Raw genomic sequence first — 12,238 nt, forward strand, 5'->3', positions numbered from 1 at the left:
GCCCTCAGGGGGCCAGCTGGGTAGCTCAGTGGATTGAGAGCCAGGCCTAGAGATGGGAGGTCCTGGGTTCAAATTTGACCTCAGAGACTTCCTAGCTGTGTGAGACTGAATGAAATAAACTCCCTCACTTCAGACACTCAGAATTACTGCTCCCTACACAGACTGTAATCTGAGTTTGGGAGAAGGAGTTCCCTACATGGATGAAATCACAAAGCCTTTCTTCATATATGTACTAGGTTGCCTCTGGGATGGTTACTGAAGCCCTGCCCATGCCTAAGTGACTGAAATCAAGAGGGCCATCTTCCTGAGTTCAAATCTAGCCTCAGACATGAATTAGTTGTGTGACCCTGGGCAAGTCATCATTCCTCATCTGTAAAATGAGCTGGAAAAGGAAATGACAAACCACCCCAGTATCTTTGCCAAGAAAATCCCAAATGGGGTCACAAAGTCGGACATGACTGAAAGTGACTCAACAACCACAGAGGTTGTGCCCTAGTGACTCCTGGCAAGTTCTACTGTTCCTCTCTGTTCTCTGTATGACTTCCTGTCCTGCTTCCTGGCCCTAGCATGGGGCTCTGGAGAAAGAAGTCCATGCCCTGTGGAATTCCATTCACCTGTGGAAATGGAGATGGTTCACCTCCCAGTGACTCCAACCTAGTGTCTGCTTCATTAGTCTTGGTACATAAAGCTTCTAAAAATCATGCCCTTGTTTTTTAGTTCTAGGTTCTAGGTTAATCCCTTTCCTGACTTTCAAATCAAAAATAAGTAAATAAAACAAATGCAATAAAAAACCCAAATCTTCATGGAAAAAAGTTACCTTCCATCTCAACTCAATTTCATTCCATCAATTGTTAGATGGAAGGGAAGAGAACAAGTGTTGCTTAAACACATACTATGTGCCAGACACTGACTGAACTGAGCACTTTACAAATATTTTATTTACAAATTTTCAAACTTACAAAATTTACAAAAAATGTCACAGAGGGGAAAAGGAGAGGATCAAAGATGGGCTTAAAGTGAGGGGGCTGACCTTGGGCCAGTCATCTCCCTGACTTCTGAGGACTTCTTCAGTCTGTAAAAATGAGAGGATCCAACTGATAGAGTCCCATGGTCCTTAGGGGGGCAGCACCAAAGCAGATGGCTTTACCTCTTTTTTTCTATCACTTCCACTGAGATCACGTCAGTTTCTGCTGTTGAACCACGTGACACCACCAAAGACTTTTTTGGTGGCAAAAGCTTTTATCTCTGAGACTTCCATGGTTGTGGCTGCATCAGCATCTCCAGGAAGGATGGTGGGGTGGCATCTGCACAAGGTTGCACCCTCAGATGGTGGTTGCAGGCACAGGACTATTCCATAATATTTTATTTTTCCCAATGGCATGTAAAAATGTTTTTTAACATTCTTTTTTAAAAATTTGAGTTTCAAATTCTGTCCCTCTCCTCTTCCCTTCCTGAGAGAGGAAGCAAGTTGATAGATGTTATACAACATAGCCTCGCTACTTATTCCAAGAGCTCTTGAATGGTTTGAAGTCTTGGAGCATCTCTACCAGGGTCTGGAGACTTGACACCCAGCCTTGGGGTGTCTTGGGTGGTTTAGTCCTTTTCAATAATAGTCTGACTCTTCCTGGTCCCATTTGGGGTTTTCTTGGCAAAGAGACTGAAGCAGTTTGCCATTTTCTTCTCTGGTTCATTTGACAGATGAGGAAACTGAGGCCAGTAGGGTGAAGTGACTTGCCCAGGGTTACCCAGCTAGAAAGTGTATGAGGTCAAACTGGAAGTCAGTTCTTTCTGACTCCAGACTCCAGACTTGCCACTCTATCCATTGTGGCACGGTATCTTGCTTCCTCTAAAGGCCCTTCCAGGGAGCAGTTGGGTAGCTCAGTGGATTGAGAGTCAGAGAAATAGGAAGGTCTTAGGTTCAAATCGGACCACAGATGCTTCCCAGTTGTGTGACCCTGGGCAAGTCACTTGACCCCCATTGCCCACCCTTACACTCTTCTGCCTTGGAGCCAATACTCAGTATTGATTCTAAGATGGAAGGTAAGGGTTTTAAAAATAAATAAAGGCCCTTCCAGCTCTAAACCTGGATTCCCTAACAGCCTGATTTTCCCTGACACGAAGACTGCAAATCGGCATAATTCTTAGCGGCAGCCTGTTTTCTCTGCCAAGAAAAACGATCTTTGCACCAGAACAAAATGGCTAATGGGGAGGGATCTGATAGCTGGGACACGGAGGAAGCTGGGAAGGGCTGCCCTTTATGGAGCTAGGTGACTATATACAGCAGGTAGCTCGCAGGACCTGGAGCCTTTGGGAAGACGGGAGTCCAAAACTGCCCTCGCTTACTAGCTGTCTGACCTTGGTAGGTCGCTTAATCGCTCCTTGCCTCAGGTTCCTTATCTGTAAAGTGGGACCAACAATAGCGCCCACCTCTCGGGGTGGTTAAGAGGATCAGCACATAGTAAGCACTCTAGAAATGCCGGCTATCCTCATGGTTTCAAGGAGGAAACGGCAAACCACGCCAGTACCTTGGCCAAAAAAGCCCCAAACAGGGTCATAAAGCAAGATCCTTATCATCGTTATTATAATGAACAGAAGTGGCTCGAGGGCCGCCCAGCCTTCCCTCCCTCCGAGTCCTGGCCGGCTTTCCTCAGGGAGTGTCCAGAGAAAAACAACCGGGATGGGGAAAGGCCGGGAGAGCAAATCACAGGAGCCGGCGGCGGAGGAGTCGCTGATTTGGCTTTTTAACACGGAGACTATTTGGAGAAGCACGTGACGACGACGGCAATTCGCCCGCGGGATGATCTCGGCGAAGGAGGATCAAATGGTTGGGCTGAGCCCCAGAGGGCAGAAGTGGGGGCTCGCTGGGGAAGGTGGGTACCGCGAAACAGGCGACCAAGGTGTGGCCCGGCCGGGATCTGCTTGGAGGGAGGGAGGAGGGCAGGTTGCTATCACTTCAGAAATCCTGGATTCTTGCTGTAGGGAAGTAAGCCAGAGATACTGAACGGGGCCCTCAAGGCTACGAGATGAGAATGTCTCCGGCCTTTCTGGCCAGGAGGGTGAGGCGGAATAGGACACGGAATAGATCAGTCCACTGAGAAGGATAATAGAATATATAGGTGGCACGTCCTAGCTGTGTGACCCTGGGTGAGTCACTTACCCCCATTGCCTAGCCCTTACTGCTCTTCTGCCTTGGAACTAAAACACAGTGTTGATTCTAAGCCCGGCATAGCCCCCTTGGCTTGGTTCATACCCTGTCAAGTCATTGGCCACTTGGGAAGTAGGAAGAACATTCCTGGATCCTCACTCTTCAAGGGAGCCCTTATCCAAAGAGTAAAGGAGGAGGGGGCAGCTAGGTGATTCAATGGATAGAGAGTCAGGACAGAAGGTCCTGGGTTCAAATTTGACCTCAGAGACTTCCCAGCTGTGTGACCCTGGGCAAGTCATTTAACCCCCATTGCCTAGCCCTTACCTCGCTTTTGCCTTGGAACTGATGCGATTCTAAGACAGAAGGTAAGAGTTAAAAAAAAAAAAAGGTAAGGGTTTTAAAAAAAAATAGAATATGGGGGGCAGCTGGGTAGCTCAGTGGATTGAGAGCCAGGCCTAGAGACGGGAGGTCCTAGGTTCAAATCTGGCCTCAGACACTTCCCAGCTGTGTGACCTTGGGCAAGTCACTTGACCCCCATTGCCTACCCTTACCACTCTTCTGCCTTAGAACCAATACACAGTATTGACTCTAAGACGGAAGGTAAGGGTTTAAAAAAAAAAAAAAAAAAAAAATAGAATATGTAATAGAATATATTAACTCAATATATCCATAGAATATATAACAATATAACAAGTCAATATAGCTATATTGACCATATCAATACCATACCAATAATGGACTATATAACACTATATCAAGTCAACATATCAATAATATAATATATAATAATATATCAAGTCAATATAGCAATAATAGAATATATAATATATCAAGTCAACATGTCAATAATAGAATATATAACAATATATCAAGTCAATATAGCCATTGTTATATAGTCCATTATTGGTATAGTCCAGTGATGGGCAAACTATTCCCCAGGCCAGATCCAGGTGGTAGTTTGCTCATCACTGCCCTAAGCAATTTCCTAATCACTATGCCCACACATCCAGGTAGTGATTAGGAAATTGTTTAGGGCAGTGATGGGCAAACTACAGTCTGGACCTGGCCTGGGAAATAGTTTGCCCATCACTGGACTATACCAATAATGGACTATATAACAATATATTGAGTCAACATATCAATAATAGAATATATAATAATATAGCAAATCAAATATAGATATAATATATAATGAAATGTCAAGTCCACCAAGAAATAGAATATAATAAGGGCAAAAGAGAGATCCAGACAAAATGTTCTGGGGGCATCTGAAGAGGGAGATATCCTTGAATATGGGGAATGGTGGATGGGATAAGGGATCAGGGAAGGCTTCATGCAGGATGTGATACTTGAGGTACACCAGGAAGGAAGAAGACTTGCCAGAATTTAGCCCACATATATCTTGTATAGATAGTAGAAGGGCTTTAATAGATGTTTATTCAATTGAACAGGCACAGCAAACAGAGGCGAGAGGGTACTCTGGTCTCTTGAGAAGACTCGTGTGACTGCAGGAGAGGGGAAGAGGCCAGGAGAAGATGGGGAAATCATTAGTGGACGAGTTTGATGGAAATATAAAATGTGTGAAAGAGGGTAAAGTACAGTCTAGTTGGCAAGGCAGAGTGGAGCCAGAGCCTGAGCTCTATCGCTGATGTATGAGAGACAAATCTTTCTAAGGGGGCAGATAGAAAATTGGACTTGGAGTCTGGATGATCTGAGTTTGAATCTTGCCCCAGACATCAGTTGTATGATTCTGGACAAGTCATTTCGCCTCCCTGGGCCTCAGTCTCCTCACCTGTAAAATGAGGAGGTTGGATGTGCTGACATCTAATTCCCCATCTGGGTTTAAATCTGTGATTCTTATGCAGTTAAAAAAAATTTTTTTTTTAATATAAAAACCCCTTACCTCCTGCCTTAGAATCAATACCACATATTGATTCTAAGGCAGAAGAGTAGTAAGGGCTAGGCAATGGGGGTAAGTGCCTTGCTCAAGGTCACACAGCTAGGAAGTAGCTAAAGTCATATTTGAACCCTGGGCCTGGTTCTCAATCCACCTTATGCAGTTTTAAGATAAATGCAGACAAGATAAATGCTACCAATAATCTTTCTTTAAAAAAAAAAAAACAAAACCAAACCCTCAGTATCAATTCTAAGACAGAAAAGCAGCAAGAGCTAGGGAATTGGGGTTAAGTGACTTGCCCAGGGTCACACTAGGAAGTATCTGAGGGAATATTTGAACCCAGGTCCTCCCAATGCCAGGCACTTTATCTACTGTGCTATCTAGTTCCCCCACCTGTAATGCTGCAGATGATGAACAACAGATTTTCTTCTTTTCTTGCAATTTACTTATCCAAGGTTCAACTCTAATTGTTACAGTCCAAATGTGTAATGGATCAATCAGTCATCCAAGGCAAAAGACAGCCTCTGCACCAAAGGGGTTAACAATGGAATGGGAGAGATAACTTGCAAACAAATATTTACAGAGCCAGCTACTTAGAGGATAAATAGGAGATAATTAACTAGGGGAAGAAGCTGAATTAAGAGGGGTTCAGGAATTCTTTCTGTAGAAAGTGGGATTTTCATTGGAACTTAAAGGAAGCCAGGGAAATCAGAAAAGAGGAAGAGCATTCCAGGCGTGGGAGACAGTCAGAGAGAATTCCTGGAATTGAGATATGGGTTGTCTTATTTATGAAACAGTCTGGAGGCCAGATCAGAGAGTACCTGCTGGGGATTAAGGCATGAGAAGAGTGAAAAGGTACCATAGGAGGGGGCTAAGTCACAAAAGGCTTTGAATGCCAAACAGAGCATTTCGTTATTGATCCTGGAGGCAATAGGGAGCCACGGGAGTTAATTGAGTAGGAAATTTATTTTCCTAAACTTGTGCTGCCCCCAGGAGCTCTGTGCTGATGTATCCTGCCAGCTGTTTGACCTTGGCCAAATCATTAAACCTCTTTGGATCTCAGTTTTTTCATTCTTAAACTAGGAATACAATTCCTTATTGGTAATATGTTTCAGCTTGCTTCTGCCCAGCACATACCTTTTCATTGTCCTTTGAGTAATCCTCAATTTTAATTCTTTAGTGACTGGTACTACATGCTTTACCAGAAGAATACTGATGTATACAAGATGGACCTTTGTCTCCGAGAGCAGCTAGTGGTCATTAAAATCATTCTATTATAATTTTCTCTTTTTGAAATTTTTACTTAGCCAATTAATTAGCAAGTACTTATTAAACAATCATTCTTTTTCCTTTTTTCTTTTCTTTTCTTTTCTTTCTTTTTTTTTTTAAATAACCCTTACCTTCCATCTTAGAATCAATACTATGTATCAGTTCCAAGAGAGAAGAGCTGTAAGGGCTAGACAATAGGGTTAAGTGACTTGCCCAGGGTCACACATATAGGAAGTATGAGATTAGATTTGAACCCAGGACTTCTTGTCTCTAAGCCTGGTTCTCAATCCACTGAGTCACCAAGCTGCCCCAATAGTCACTATTTTCGAGGTATTGTGCTAAATTGTAGGGTTACAAAGAAAAAGCAAAGGCAGTTTCTCTTCAAAGACCTTATAATAGAATATAATAAGTACAGAAATATATGTATGTAACAGTGTGAAAGGGAATGATACACCTCACCTTATTTTACCTAGATGAGTTTTCCTGGTATAAACACTCTTCTACTCTGGGAAATAGTATCAAAACAGATATAATTCTCTTTCCTTTTTTTTTTTTAATTAGCTCTAGGGGGCAGCTGGGTAGCTCAGTGGATTGAGAGCCAGACCTAGAGATGGGAGGTCCTAGGTTCAAATCTGGCTTCAGCCACTTCCCAGCTGTGTGACCCTGGGCAAGTCACTTGACCCTCGTTGCCTATCCTTACCGCTCTTCTGTCAATACATAGTATTGACTCCAAGACAGAAGGTAAGGGTTTAAAAACATTTTTTTTAATAAAATAAAATTAGCTCTAAGTCCCCAGTTAGAAGCATTTCGGGTAAAACACTTCAATACTGGTTAGATCTCTCTCTCTCTCTCTCTTTCTCTCTCTCTCTTTCTCTCTCTCTCTCTTTCTTCTTTGATGGCATTTCTCTCCCTCAGTTATTTTCTCCCAGCTACATTGCCAGTATTAATACAACCCCATCTTACAATTTCTAGGGGTTACCGTTGTTTATAAAAACAAAGTAAATGGGGCAGGTAGGTGGCACAATGGATAGAGAGTCACACCTGGAGTTGGGAGGTCCTGCATTCAATATGGCCTCAGACACTTCCTAGTTGTGTGACCCTGCCATAAGATACTTACTCCTGTTTGCCTAGTTCTTGCCCTTCTGTCTTAGAGTTGTTTTTAGGACAGAAAGTAAGTTATTATTTATAAGTAAACATGAAAACAAAGCAAAGTGAACAAACTTCCCTCTGTCCCCGGGGGAAGGGGGGGCAGAAAAAAAACTTTGGGCTACCATGGAGAAGCCCAAGGGAGAAAAGGAGATCAAGATGACTTTTGGTGTCGCTAATCCAGGAGTTTCAGCAACAAAGGACCTCAGCTTTCTTTAGGTAGTGCTACATGGCTAGAAAGCAACACAGTTTCTGTCCACTCTCATAGCCCTGGTCTCTTTCTTTATGGCAGTTTCCTTGGCCTTTGCTTCTATTCACTGAGCTCTTCTTCTAGTTCCATGATTCCTCTGATCATCCTATTAGAAACTGAATTTATGTCATGTATTAAGTGAACTGACTTCTTAAGATCATAATGAGATGTGGCCCATCATCATCATCATCATCATCATCATCATCGTGTATTGGTTTCAAGGCAGAAGAGCAGTAAGGGCTAGACAATGGGAGTTAAGTGACTCCTCCACGGTCACATAGCTAGGAAATATCTGAGGCCAAATTTGAACCCAGAACCTCCTATATCTCTCTATCCACTGAGCCCCCTAGCTGCCCCCTAGTCTATTATTCTACATCTTACCTTTGCTCCCTTTATTTTTCCAATTGTTAATACTATCTTTTATTTAATTCATTAATTTAGAGCATTTTTCCATGGTTACAGGATTCATGTTTTATCCCTCCCCTCCTCCCATAGCCTACGCACAATTCCACTGGGTTTTACCTGTGTCATCGATCAAGACCTATTTTCATATTATTGATCTTTGCCCTAGGGTGATCCTTTAGAGTCAATGTCCCTAATTATATACCCATTCACCCATGTGATCAGGCAGTTGTTTTTCTTCTGTGTTTCTACTCCCACAGTTCTTCCTCTGAATGTGGATAGCGTTCTTTCTCATGAGTCCCTCAGAATTGTTTGCTAGTACAGAAGTCCATTACATTCAATTTTACCACAGTGTATCTGTCTCTTTGTATATGGTTCTCCTGGTTCTGCTCCTTTCACTCTGCATCAATTCCTGGAGGTCTTTCCAGTTCACATGGAATCCCTCCAGTTCATTATTCCTTTGCTTTGCTCCCTTTATAATTCATTAAAGGCACTAATGTCATAAAGAGATCTCCTGACTTAGACATATCTTATTTACACACAAAAAGCTCATCCTATGGGACATCAACTGAGCTGTGGAATGGCTCACATTCCCATTCCCTTCCACAAACAAGATTGTATATGAGTGTTTGTATATGTGTATGTATAAATATATACAAGGGAAGGTGGGACACAGGTACACCAGGAAGTAGAATGTAATAAGGGCAAAGGAGAGACAAAATGCTCTCAGATAATTTGAGAAGAGAAAGAGCCCTAGGATAGCAATCTATTTATCCACATGCATGTGTATATACACATGTCTACATGTGTCTGTGTGTATATGCACACACATACATATAGATACCTATATACATATATAAAGACAGAGACAGAGAAAGAGAGAAAAAGAGAAAGAAAAAGAAAAACAGTGAAAGAAAAAACAAAAGAGGAAAAGAGAAAGAGAAAAAAGAGAAAGAAAGGGAGAGAACAAGTGGTTGATGAACATAAAGGAGAAGGCACTAGTAGTTGGAAGGGGTGGGAGTATGGAAATGGCAAGGACCTTTTTCAAGAAGGAAGAATTTGAGCTAAATCTTGAAGGAATTCAAGTATTCTCAAGAGTGGAGCAGAGAACAGAGAGCATGCTAAGCACTGAGGATAGTCAGTGCAATGGTAGGGAAATGGAGATGGGGTGTCATGTGGGAAGAAAAGGAAGCAGATTAGCATTATTGAATTATTGAGTGTGTGAAGGACAATGATGGATAAGAAGACTGGATAGACAAGGGCAGGCCAGTTTTTAAAAGAGCTTTAAAAGACAAATAGAGCTCCTATTGGATCCTAGGAGGAACAGGGAGCTATGGAGTTTACTGAGTAAGGGTGTGTGTGATGTGGTCAGACTTACATTTTAGAAAAAATCTCTTTGGATTTGCCACTTTTGTGTTATGACCTACCTATCTGGATGTCCTTTTACTTTATAGTGTGATTATAATTATTTTTGTTTTAATAAAGCAAATTTTTATGTACTTAAAAAAAATGAAGGTGGAAAGTAGATTGGAACAGAGAGGGATCTGAGCCAGGGAGACCAGTTAGAAGGCTATTAGAAGAGGACTATTATAGCCAACTTCCAGAACTCCCAAGCCAAGAAGAAAATACAACAAAGCAGCCAGGAAAAAACAAACCAAAAAACCCAATTCAAATAATAAGGAATCATCATCAGGATTACAGGGGACCTAGTGGCTTCTGCATTAAAGAACTATAAGGCATGTAATATGATATTCCACAAGGCAAAGGATCTAGGCCCACAACCCCAAATCACCTACCCAGCAAAAAATTGAGCAGACTACTCCAGGGAAAAAAGATGGACATTTAATGAAATGGAGGAATTTCAGGCATTTCTGGTGAAATGAGCAGAACTAAAAAGGAGGCTATTGGAAGAATCCAGGTAAGAGGTAATGGGGAGGGGCAGCTGGGTAGTTCAGTGGATTGAGAGTCAGGCCTAGAGATGGGAGGTCCTAGGTTCAAATCTGGTCTCAGATACTTCCCAGCTATTGTGACCCTGGGCAAGTCACTTGGCACCCATTGCCCACCCTTACCACTCTTCCACCTATGAGCCAATACACAGAAGTTAAGGGTTTAAAAAAAAAAAAAAAAGAGGTAATGGGGGCTTGAACTAAGGAGGTAGCTGTGTGAATAGATCAAAGGGATGTATTTGATAAGTGTTGTGAAGAAAGAAATGACAAGATTTGTCAGTCTATTGGAAGTGAGGGATGAAAGTGATAAATAAAAGATAACAGCCCTGAGATTGTGATCCTAGGTGGCCGGAACAATTGTGGTGCTTTCAACAGAAATAGGCAAATTCAAGGGTTTGGGGGGACAAAGAGAGAGGCTATCTTGTACATGTTGTATTTGATATGCCTATGGGAAATCGAATTTAAAGTACCCAACAGGCAGTTGGTAATGTGAGGCTGGAGCCTAGGCTAGAGATGATATTTGAAATCCATGGAGCTGATGAGTTTACCATTTGAGAGAATGGAGAAAGGAGAAGAAGACCTAGGACATGGCTTTGGAGGACACCTCTAGTAGGAATGAAATAAAACTCGTTAGCCTTGGAATGAATACTTTGTCTCCATTCAAAGATGGAGGGTAAAAAAGAAACAAAATAAGTTGTGCTTCAGTTTGAACTGAGTCAGTTTTCTATCTGGAGGTGGATAGTATGTTTTATCATGAGACCTTTGGAATTTTGATTGGTCTTTGTGTTAATCAGAGTTCCTAAATTTCTTTTTTTCTTTTTAGTTTTTATTAACCCTTATCTTCCATCTTGGGATCAATATTATATATTGGTTCCAAGACAGTAGAGTGGTGAAGGCTAGGCAGTTGGGCTTAAGTGACTTTTACAGGGTCCTACAGCTAGGAAGAGTCTGAGGTCAAATTTGAACCCAGGACCTCCCAAGACCAGGCTTGGCTCTCCAAACCCTGAGCCACCTTGCTGCCCCCCCTAAATCTTTTCTAAATTAGTCTTACAGATAGGCTTGAAAGCTTTAATCTGCTATTTTTGCCCCCTGGGCCAGTTCTCCCTCCTTGGGCATCCTGGAAGCTCTTCTCCTGGGAGCTCACCACATTCGCTCTGGATTTATTTTGAATACCCCCATTAATTTTAGCTTTACTGTAACTTGTCACCCCTGCTCTCCAGAGAGCCAGGAGTCTTAGCCTCCCTAGCAGGGGGATTACAAGCTGTCATGCCACTTTATGCTTACCTCACTCATGAATGTGATAACATTGTCTTGTGTTATACTAATCAATGTCACAAATATTATATTAGAGTAGAAGCTTCTGGAGGGCAGGGAGTTCTTCACTTTTCATCTTTGTTTTCCCGGTGCCTGGCCAAACTTAATGTATGCTGGATTGTTTTTGAAGATACTTCACTAACATGATCTTTTCTAATAAATAGTGACAACTTGAAAAGTCTTCATCTTTGAGGAAAGGAGGGGAAGATCCTTGGAATGGTGATGGGTTAAGGGAGTGCGGGAGAGGCAGTTAGATGGATCAGTGGGTAGAAAGCCAGGCCTGGAGTCAAGAGAACTTGGGTTCAAATCCGACCTTAGACACTTCCTAGTTGTGTGACCTTGGGCAAGTCATTTAGCTCTAACTGCCTAACCCTTACTGCTCTTCTGTCTTAGAATTGATACTAAGATAAATGGTAAAGTATAAAAAAGGAAATGAAAGATGACGAAGAAAGAAAAAGGAGGACAAGGCAGGAAAGAAAGTGACCAGTGGGAGAGAGAAGAAAGGTATACATGAAGGCAGTGGTTGGTTAAGCTAGAAATCAATTTGAGGACTCAGTGGATGGAGAACCAGGCCTGGAGATGGGAGGTCCCATGTTCAAATCTGTCCACAGACACTTCCTATCTGGATAAGTCATTTAAACCTCATTGCCTAGCCCCTTATCACTCTTCTGCCTTGGAACCAATATTTAGTATTGATTCTAAGATGGAAGGTAAGAGTTTAAAAAAAATTTTGAACAATTTTAGACTCAAGGTGGGAGGCAGAGAGAATGTGTGTGTGTGTGTGTGTGTGTGTGTGTGTGTGTGTGTGTGAGAAAGAGAGAGAGAAAGAGAGAGAGAGAGAGAGAGAGAGAGAAACAGACATATAGAGA

This window comes from Gracilinanus agilis, chromosome 4 (assembly GCF_016433145.1).
Source record: "Gracilinanus agilis isolate LMUSP501 chromosome 4, AgileGrace, whole genome shotgun sequence".
Classification (NCBI taxonomy): domain Eukaryota; kingdom Metazoa; phylum Chordata; class Mammalia; order Didelphimorphia; family Didelphidae; genus Gracilinanus; species Gracilinanus agilis.